Here is a 10540-nt window from a genome sequence, read left to right as displayed (position 1 = left end):
GTAGACACTGTATTCAGGGGCAAATCTAAGCAGACCGGCGAATTTAAACATTCTAACTTCTTCCTCATAAAGGACTAAACACCAGTAGCCTAAGTATAGGAAAGTGTGTTCAAATAGTGGCTATGTTTACACGTGAAATACAAGGTAGGCTATAACTTAACACAAACGAAGCTATACAAAAGGCTGAATGACCCAAGGTTAAAAGGCATTGCTAACGATGGTTGATTAGCATAATTCACACCTTTAATTATTTGCGATCTCTCTAGGAGTTAAATGGAGCGTTTTTATCATCACTTTCCATCTTCCACATTTGCAAACTTCTTTCAACAACAGGTTGGTTGGAAACAGACAATGATTAGAAAGTATGGGTGCAGTATCTAAACCTAAACCTAAACCTTACAACAAACAAGAAGATTTGACTCACCAAATAACAAAGTCAGCTTGTTAAACTTCCATCTCCTTCCTGGCTGGCATTAAGTTTACAGAATTGTTGCTACTCTTTGATTCGCGTGGAAGGGGAGTGGTAGCCATTCATCACAAAGATTTTTTAAGGAGGCACGTAGAACTAGATTTTTAAGGAGGCACTAGATTTTTTTCAAGGAAGACTATTCAGTTGTATTGACGCAATCGGCGCACTGCCACCAACAGTTTGGAGGTGGAACTGCAGTGACCATTTAAAAATTCCCCACTTCTGGTTTTCTCGCCAGGTGATTGTCAGAACAGGGGCCGTTCAGGGGCCAATCAAATTGGAGGAGGGGCCTCGGCCCCTGTGGCCCCGCCCCTAGATCCGCCCCTGTCCTCAGGTAATTTTCAGTGCACTTTGGGCCACTATGGGGGTCGTGTTCCTTTGTCGGAATCACTCCCCTGAGAGCAGCGATAGGCACACAGGATGTCAGCACTTTTCTTGTCACCCACATTCTCAAAAAAAGAAAAGGGGAAAAAAGCTTTTACAGCCGCTGAGCAGATAAGAGCAAATGCAGGTGGGTGTGCATTTCAACAGGTGCTGTTCAATTAATATTTCAAGAGCGACGTGTCAGGTCAGGGAACACCTCTTTTCCCACTTCCAACCGTATCAGGCCTACGTTGTAAACATGTTCATAATTAATGATCTTATTAATGATTTCATGAATGATATTCAACTTCACATAATTGGTATTCATTGTAACTTAGTAACATGCTGGACAATAGACAATTCCCCATTAGCATATGTGACGTGAGAAGAAGAAATTAAGATAAGTCGTAATGTCCTAATGGCAGACACCCCCGTGGCAATGAGTGACACTGGCCTAACCACAGGGTCACATGCACATCCATCTTCAAAACGAAGCTTATTTGCACATCAACCATGATGATAAGATGATGTCATCACCATGTGGGCCAATTAACCCTAAGTGGTTGCCCTGGTTTTAGCTTCTCTGCTACATTATGGGGAGCTGTGGAAGGTATTGACTGCTGCTCAAATATTTTTCTACTCTTTGCTTTTTTCTACAATGGCATGCAAGCGATCTGCTTTCAGTATTAAACCTTGCAATGCATTGTACAACTGTGTAACAATACAACAGGAGGCAATATAAGGCATTCTATTCTATTCTACTCTATGGTATGTATGTCAGATAAGGGCATACATAGGAAACGTAAGTGAGAGAGTGAAAGGAATGTGGGAAAAAAGGATCAATGCCCATTTCCAATTTTCTACAAATCTGTCAATGCACATGAAAATCAATGCACACATTCCATATTTCATATGAATTTCACATTCCATGTTCTGCATTCCATAGCCTGTATTCTATGCATGGTCAAACAAGTAAACAAGTTTTTGGGTTGTCTTTTTTGGGGAAGACGAGTAAAATCAATCGAACATGTACTGTAGGCCCCTACATGAAGGCCATCACAGAGTGAGTGCAGAAAATCACTTTTTTCTAGTGCTGGTAGGCAGAGTGGATGGAGTGTAGGCTACCTCTAACATTCAATACCACTGCCCTTCCTTATGCTATGTCACATTTTCAAATTGCATTTATCAACCTCGCAATGACCTTCAGCCATGGAGGGAAATAACCAAACCTTTTGGCGCATGACCTTCTCATTCCGAATAAGGATTTAGAATATATATAGGCTACACACACTCTCCATACGGTATGTCTAAAGCTCCTGGATTGAAAATACCACATCTTTTCTGACTGCTTTCAGCAGGGCTGGAGCTGAGCTGACTGCATTGAAAGCTCCACTGCTTCTGGGCTTCCAAATCAGTCAGAAATCTGACTGTTTAACTGAGAGGCCCCATGGGAGGTACTGTAAGGCCACTGTACAATACCAGGAATAACGGGCACATTTCTCCCCATAATTGTCACTTCCCCCTGACTGGTCATGCATTTACAATTGTTCTTTTCACTTCTCTGTGGTGTACTTCTCAGACCAGCATTGAAATGTTCCAAATACTGTACATGTCTTCCCCCTTCAACTTGTCCTTGCTTGTGCACATCACTGCTTTCACTTTTTTTGTTTCCAAGACCTAATGTTGTTTCACAAAATAATAAGCTCACGAGCACCACTTGTTCAAAATCCATACTGTGCAGTTCAAAACTTACTTATATCTCAAAGAATGTTTCAATGCCACCAGAATGCCAAGTCCTTGTGGTAGTGTTCACCGAGAAGATTGTCATGATGTCAATAAGAGTACAATGTACACATTGTATGTAATGTAAACTAAAGTGCATTTTTGATGACAGTGCTTGTATTTGTTTTCTTTCTCCTACAGCATATCAATTTACATTTGTGAAACAGAAGGTTACACATTGCTGTGGGTTGGAGAGAGTGATTTCATGAGCTCGGACAGGCACGTATAGTAAATCTAATGGCATTGCCAGTCAAATGTCATGCTTATGATGGAGTGACCATCACTAGGGTTGCGGGTGTGCTCTGACTGTTACACCAACAAGCCTCATTAGTGTAGCGGTCAAACCCCCGGTTTGGTAGACCAGAAGGCCTGGTGCGAGTATTGTGGCAACCCTATGCCCCTCCGCTACCCTTACCAGACTGACACGGAAAAGAAAGACTTGTAAAACAGTGCATATGAGAAATTAAACACAGAAAATGAACATGCCGATGAATCCCTCCTTGGGCAGAATCTTACGTACATGCAGAACGTTCCTGATGCCCCTCTAAGAAATAAGAGAACTGGTTCATGTGTTTGTCTTCATACACGAACGTAAATATTCACCTGACGGCAACAGACTCGTTCAGGAGGCCCTTGAGTGGAGAGACCATTCAACGTAGAGCCAACATAATCCTTTACAAGATGCCTGCAGTTGAGCAACAGTCTTTTTTTTTACGCATCAATTCAGAGCACCATGGGATTTTCATAATTTGCTTTTTCCAAGAGTACGACACATTTTTTGTTTTCTGATCAATCCTTTTCGCACCACCATTTTGAAACTGCCTGAGATTTCTCAACATGTGCCTTTTATGATTGTGGCTGCAGCTCCAGCTCTAACTGGTCACTCTTGAGGAGTTGGCGAATGCTGCCTCCCCCCCTGAGGGAAGCTCTAAGTGTCTGGTCCGTGGCCAGTCTACGCTCAATGCTTCGCACATGGACACAGTGACCTGCCAATGAATGCCTCTGGCATCTTACAATGGCAGCTACTGCTGCTACTACGTGAGATGTTTGGAAAACTGTGTTGTGGTTCACTTGTTTGTTTGTTTACCAAAAGTGTCAGTGAAAAAAGAGGCATTCACAAAAAAATATTTCAGTAACACTGTTACAACAATGTTGCAAGATGTTACGCTGTTACAAGATGTTGAGGCAAATCTATTCATTTTTATCCATCATTTAAAAAATGCATTTGAGAATGTGCACCAACTACAGTAAGGCTGTAATATTGCAGTATATGACTGTAGGTTCAATCCACTGACAAACTACTGGTATGTGATCCTTTTTCTGACATCACAAAGTCATCGTTCGAGGCTATTGGTTTATTTTGTACTGGAAAACAAAGGACCACCACATCCAGTGCTTGCGGTGAGCTCCAGATGTTCAGATGACTTGCATTGCGCGCTACATATGTAAATCTCACTCAATCAGGCAGTTTCAACATTATTGTAATTCAATTGCAGAGCTCATGATTTAGGTGGTGACATTAACCATATGTATGCTCATCTGCACACAGTGCGCTCTGTCTAATGAGGGCTGGGTACGTGTGTGTGTGAGGGAGGGAGGGAAGGAGAGAAAGAGAGAGACAGAGAGAGAGAGAGAGAGAGAGAGAGAGAGAGAGAGAGAGAGAGAGAGAAAGAGAGAGAGCAATCCTGTCTAACTAGAGCACTGCAGCCAGAGTGCCTGAGTATCTGATGGGGATGGTGTGTGTGGCATATTGAAAAGGGGGTGTGGCGTCTCCCATAAACCCTGCGTGATGAATTGCAGAGTGCCCATGGAGGTGGCATAACTGGAGGTGGAGTGTCCAATATCCATGCCAGCTATTGAGAGTGAAGTCAGGGGGGCGAGCTTCATCCATTTATTTCAGGTGGCATGTACCAAGGTGGCAGACATGAGTTGAAGCCTATGACTCATGTATTTGGTACCCTTAAAAGATCAGGCTCCAACCAATGACTGTCTGTGTTCATTGGCTTCAACAGGCTGGAAGGCTGACGCCCCACTGCTACTGCCTGTACAGTAGCTGCCTGTCCCCTAACAACAAGGAAGACGAAAGGGGAGACAAAGGGGTATGTTCTCATGGGCCCCGTGAATAGAGAGGGCCTAGAATTTGGGCCTCATTACATTGCATGTATCGAGTGGGGGATGGGGACTTTTGATTTCCTTTGTCCCAGGCCTGGCCAACACTGTCAGCAGCCCTGCGAAGCAGTTATCTTGTTTTTGTGCTGACAGGCAGCTCACAGGTTCAGGAATAATTATGACAATACAACAGGCTACAATTGAGATCATTACAGGTCATGGGTCCAACTGACCTTTCTGTGGAAGGCCTGGCCGGTCATGAAGGCCAAGCTGTAACCACTAACCAGTCAGGGAATTAGAGAAATCATGGAAACCTTTTTTTTGGCCTGGCCTTGTATGTCTTTGTTCTGTTTCCCTTTCATGTTCTTCGCTATGCTCATTTTTGCTTGTGTTGAACGTCCTTCCTGTCTTACAGCAGGAAACAACAGATACCACCGCTGGATTAAGAAGTCTTTAGAGATCAGAAAACGCAGCCGAAAAACCATGAGCAGGGATGAAGGGGGCATACATGCTCTCACACACCTGGACCACCATCCCAAGAGGACAATTCTAACAGCAGGAGGTGTGTGACCAACCTGTCATTATTGACAGGGAGGTCACACCTCCACAACAACATCAGCTGATTTTAAAGCACGTCACATATCAACATCCCTGTGACCCTCTGATGAGGACGGAACTTATACCGTCGAAACATGTCAGGTAAAAGATAAAACTTTAACATGACCGAAGTAAAAGAAAAACCGTGGGTTAGCGGTTAGGGCGTCAGACTTGTAGCCCAAAGGTCGCCGGTTCGACTCTCGACCCACCAGGTTGGTGGGGGGAGTAATCAATCAGTGCTCCCTCCCATCCTCCTCCATGACTACATACCCTAAGCATGGTGCAGTCCCACTGCACTGCTCCCTAGAGGTGCCATTGAGGGCTGCCCCCTTGCACGGGTGAGGCATAAATGCAATTTTGTTGTATGCACTGTGCAGCGTTAACTTGTGTGCTGTGGAGTGCTGTGTCACAATGACAATGGGAGTTGGAGTTTCCCAATGGGCTTTCACAAAAAAACTTTGCACAACACTCATTTTGTCTAACTGTGAACACAACTTAGTGCTTTATACACAATTTCCAAATGATAACACACCCAGACTTCATATGACCTTCCCAAAATGACTTTTGACTATCTTTTGTTTTGAATAGAAAAACTAAATGTGTGTTTTTAATTTTTACTGCCTGTGTTCAGTTGTTGCAATGTGTGCTTGTAATGTGATGTGTGTTAACTATTTTGTACAAAAACAGTTCATTTCACAACTCACAGCCGTGTTGGGTTTTGCCATGTCAGTTTTGTTAATATAGTTTGTTGTTGTATTTGTGTGAAAAGTTTTGCTAAATCAGCTTAAGTTACTAAAAATGAGCTTTGGAGAGATCTCAAAGACTGTAACAATGCATTTGGAGAGGGCTCCAAAGCACCCACTCCCAAGGAACATGTTCTTTTACACAGTAAAAAGTTACAAGGATTTCAGATTAATTTACTGTGAAATCTCACAGTTAATTACTCTGATGTTCTGGTACACTATGCTACTGTGATGGTCATACGGCACACAGCAAATTAGTCTGAAATCATTGTATCACTTGCCATTTCTCACCTAACTTGCACATCACAGTATTTTACTGTGCTCTTCAAGGATAACCAGCATGCCAAAGTGATAAACTAGGAAACATCACAGTAAACTACTGTGTGGGCGGAGTATCTATTGAATTATTAGTGCATTGGGGCACAACTTCAGTCATAGACAGGTTGGGCTCTTCATTACTCCATCACACCTTTCATTGACATTTTCAGCAAATTATTTCATTCTTAATGTCTTGGGGTATACATGTATACACCCATTATCAGTTGACTATTTTTTCCCCACTCTCTGTCAAATAACAGAAGAATGAGCTTATATATATTGGGAGATATACATGACCATCTTCATGACGGTGGGAATATGGTCATTTTTCTTGTGTACCACTTTAAATAGTACAACCGCTACAATAAACAGAGAATATAACAAGGAGTAATATTTTGAAGCACACTTAGGATATTCCTTCTAGATAAATGGCTCTCCATAAGTGCATCGCATGATGGGACACGATCTGAAGCCCTGATGACTAAATAGTTTGCTGTAAATGTCCATGAAGTGTCTGAAGGCCCAAGTTGTGCTATGTGGCAGCCTTAGCCTAATGGTTAGGGAGGTGGACTTAAATTCGGTGTGTTGCAGGTTCAAATCCCTCCAAACCCTACATTGCCCTAGGGACAGCAACCATTATTGCATATTTGTATATCACTTTGAGTAAAGGCGTCAGCCCTCAACCCAACTGACATGCCTTCCCATTGAACTTTCGCCCACTTCAAGTGTGTAACAATATCTTACTGTGAACTCACAGGGAGTTACTGGCTACTAATTGCATTCATTTCACAGTAACATACTGTGAATTCGTCATATCACAGTTAACTACTCTAAAGGCGTCAGCCTTCAACCCAACGGACATGCCTTCCCATTGAACTTTCGCCCACTTCAAGTGTGTAACAATATCTTACTGTGGGTTCAGTAGAAAATACTGTGAACTCACAACGAGTTACTGGCTACTAATTGCATTCATTTCACAGTAACATACTGTGACATTCTGCCATAATTTGTTACTGTGAAATCCAGATAGACCTTTCGTCATATCACAGTTAACTACTGTGCTATTATAACAGGTGTTTTGTGGCTCTAGGCAATGATTGGGTGCACTATGTGGCTGCCTTGGCCTAATGGTTAGGGAGGTGGACTTAAGATGAGAGAGTTGCAGGTTCTAATCCCTCCTAACCCAGCATTGCCCTAGGGACATTAACAAATGTTGCATATCTGTATGTCACTTTGGGTTGCTTCTGGCCATGATTGATTGTAATTACTAATTGTCAGGCCTAATTAGAAGAAGGTCTATGATTGGAAATGTTGCTGGTTCTGCTTCCAATAAATTAAGTTGCAACCAATGTGCTACACAAACACTGTTTTAAGTTGGCACCTGCTAATGCCTTTGTCTTGGATGTGCACGCCAAAACTCCAGCATCCAATTTTAAATCAGAATATTGCCACCTAGTAAACAAAATTAGGCTATCTTGTGAAGTGCCATTGCACAATTGAAAGTCAAATGCTGCATGACATGATTGACATTGCCTACCATCAACCAGGAACAATGGTAGTGCCCAATCAATCTGTCAATTAGTACCTGACCTCACTTGAGTACATAGGACTGTTACAAGTTCATTGACTTACTACCTGCAGCTGCCACATGCCTGATTACTCTGGTCACATGGTTAACTTTCACCTCTATATAAACTCAGACTGTCACAATGCTTGAGTTGCTTGCCTAAATGACTGGTTCGCTGGCTCTCTGTCCGGCTTGTTGGTTAGTGAGCTAACTGACCGACCAACTGACTGTTTGTTGGCCAGCTGGTTGGCTGGCTAACTGACTCTTTTGGATGGCTGGTTTGTTAGCTGGCTAGCCATACAACTGACTTGTTTGTTGGTTAGTTGGCTGACTAACTGAGTGTTAGTTGGTTAGCCGGCTCTTTGGCTGGCTAGCTGACAACTGACTCTTTTGGTTGGCTGGTGGACTGGTTTGTTGGCTGGTTAGCTATTTAGTTGGTAGTGAGTATTATGGTAGCAGGTATCCTTTTTGGTGTGTTGCTTACTTGATTAAGAAATTTCAGGTCTGTCTAATTATTCTCAACCAGAGTATTCTATGCACACTGGTTAATGTACTATCATTCAGGAGACTACAATTATCAAATGGTAATAATATAGCACATACTGCAGTTACTTGAGTTTCTCTGTGGTTATGAATAGATAGGTCTATCAATTCACGAGAGCAGTGTGATGGACTGGTTACATGCCACAGTTGTCTCAGTCATGGTGGGGAATGGGAGGTGCCACAATAACATGGTAGCTACCTCTTTTGTGGTGATGAATGGAGGGGCGGGATCATGGTAGTGTGGGTAGGGTGACTAACTTACTGTGGTGTGGCCACAGTAAACTACTGTGAGAAATCACAGTAAACTGTGAGGATGGCCACAGTAAACTACTGTGAAATGAATGCAATTAGTAGCCAGTAAGCCACTGTGACATCACGGGAATATTTTTTACTGTGTATGTATTGGACACATGAATTGCCTTTAACTGCCATGTTGGGACTGACCTCACCCCTAGTTTCCACAACTTTCAATAATTAGCAGCAAGTTTGCCGGAGGAAGACCCCAGTTGTGTCCCAAATGCTGCATTTTAAAAACATATGGGAGATAACGTAGTGTGTGGTGGGCACTTTGTTCTTTGAGCTGCAATTAGATGGTTCTGTCCAACACATTAAGGGCTTGAAGAGAAGTTAAACCACCCCAAGGGACTGGCATTTTCACTGCTATTAAACAGCATATACCCCACAGCTAAATAGTTTGACATTATACACGCATAGTACTCTTGACAGACAGGAAGGATATATATACTTATAACACATTATTTCAACAGGACACAGACTGTATCACCAAACGGAACACCCAGTCCCTTGCTCACTCATTCATTCACTCACGTGGCCGTGCAGGAGCCACATATACAGTCTCTCCCCCCGATGCCAACACATGCTCCACCACATTTTCCCATTTATCACGGCCAGTGATCCTGCTATGATGAATCTGCAGTTTCTGCAGCGAAATTCAATCAGCGGCAGCAAAACGTTGCCGGCGTCTCTGTCACCTGTTGTGGCGGCGGAGCGGAGCGGGGGGGCTGATGTATTTACTCATCAGCGGCGTCAATGGCGACCGCAGGGATCGATGGGGGCCATAACCGCAGCGACCGGCCGAGCAACCGGCAGACTGGCCCGGCCGCCACCGCAGTACGTAGTGTCACAGCCAGGTTATCACTGCAGTCATCCCGGCTCAAACACACACACCGGCCGCCCACGCTGTTGACACCGCCGTTACCACAGCCACCACCACTACTGCCACCTCTATCACTGCCACCGCGGTGAGGAAGTCGTGGGCTCCTCCGTGCTCAGTGAGATTTATGTGTCGGCGGCGGGCATCAGGGAGCCCGATCAGCTGTCACACTTTCCGTACTTGATGTCTCCATGCATGCGGGAGCGTCCACGTGATCCTCATGTATATTTCACCATGATGGCTCATCGCTACAGCAGTAGCGGTGTTAGTGGCAATGCAGTGGGGGGAGGGGAGGGGAGGGGAGGGGGAATGATTAGGTGGCAAGACATGGCTCCCAACAAACGACAGGTTCCTGGTAGGCCTATTTGGGGGAAGAGCATAGAGGATGGGTAATGTGTGGGGCTGTTGTGTCGAAATGGGCTGCTGTCAGTACTGTTATCCCTAACCCTAACCCTAATCCTTACACCTGACCCAGAAGGGATTTGTTGCTCAGGTCAATGAGCAGACCAAATCGACAGGACAGGGAGGTCCATCATCTCACCATATAACAAAAATCTGCACCCAAAACTGATCTGAAGGACCCTAAAGGTAGCCTCAGCTAGTGTTTGCTCAAAGTGGATGAGAACTAACTGTAGTATGTTTGTCACATTTAATTGCTCACAGTACATCACCACTTTCTTCTAATGGTAGCCTTTCTTGTTCCAGATATATCGAAACAATGGGGGTGCTGGGTGGGTAGACGCTGTAGGTCCAAACAGACAACAAATTCCTGGTACTTGGGTAACTGGTGTAAGGGGTCAGGTCCGACGACTGATTGTATAATTTTAGTTTGTGCCCACAGCTGAGCTGATGCCATGGTAGGTAAGCTTCCACAG

The sequence above is a fragment of the Engraulis encrasicolus genome, chromosome 10, assembly GCF_034702125.1.
Source record: "Engraulis encrasicolus isolate BLACKSEA-1 chromosome 10, IST_EnEncr_1.0, whole genome shotgun sequence".
Taxonomy (NCBI): Eukaryota; Metazoa; Chordata; class Actinopteri; order Clupeiformes; family Engraulidae; genus Engraulis; species Engraulis encrasicolus.
This window is presented reverse-complemented; position numbering follows the sequence as displayed.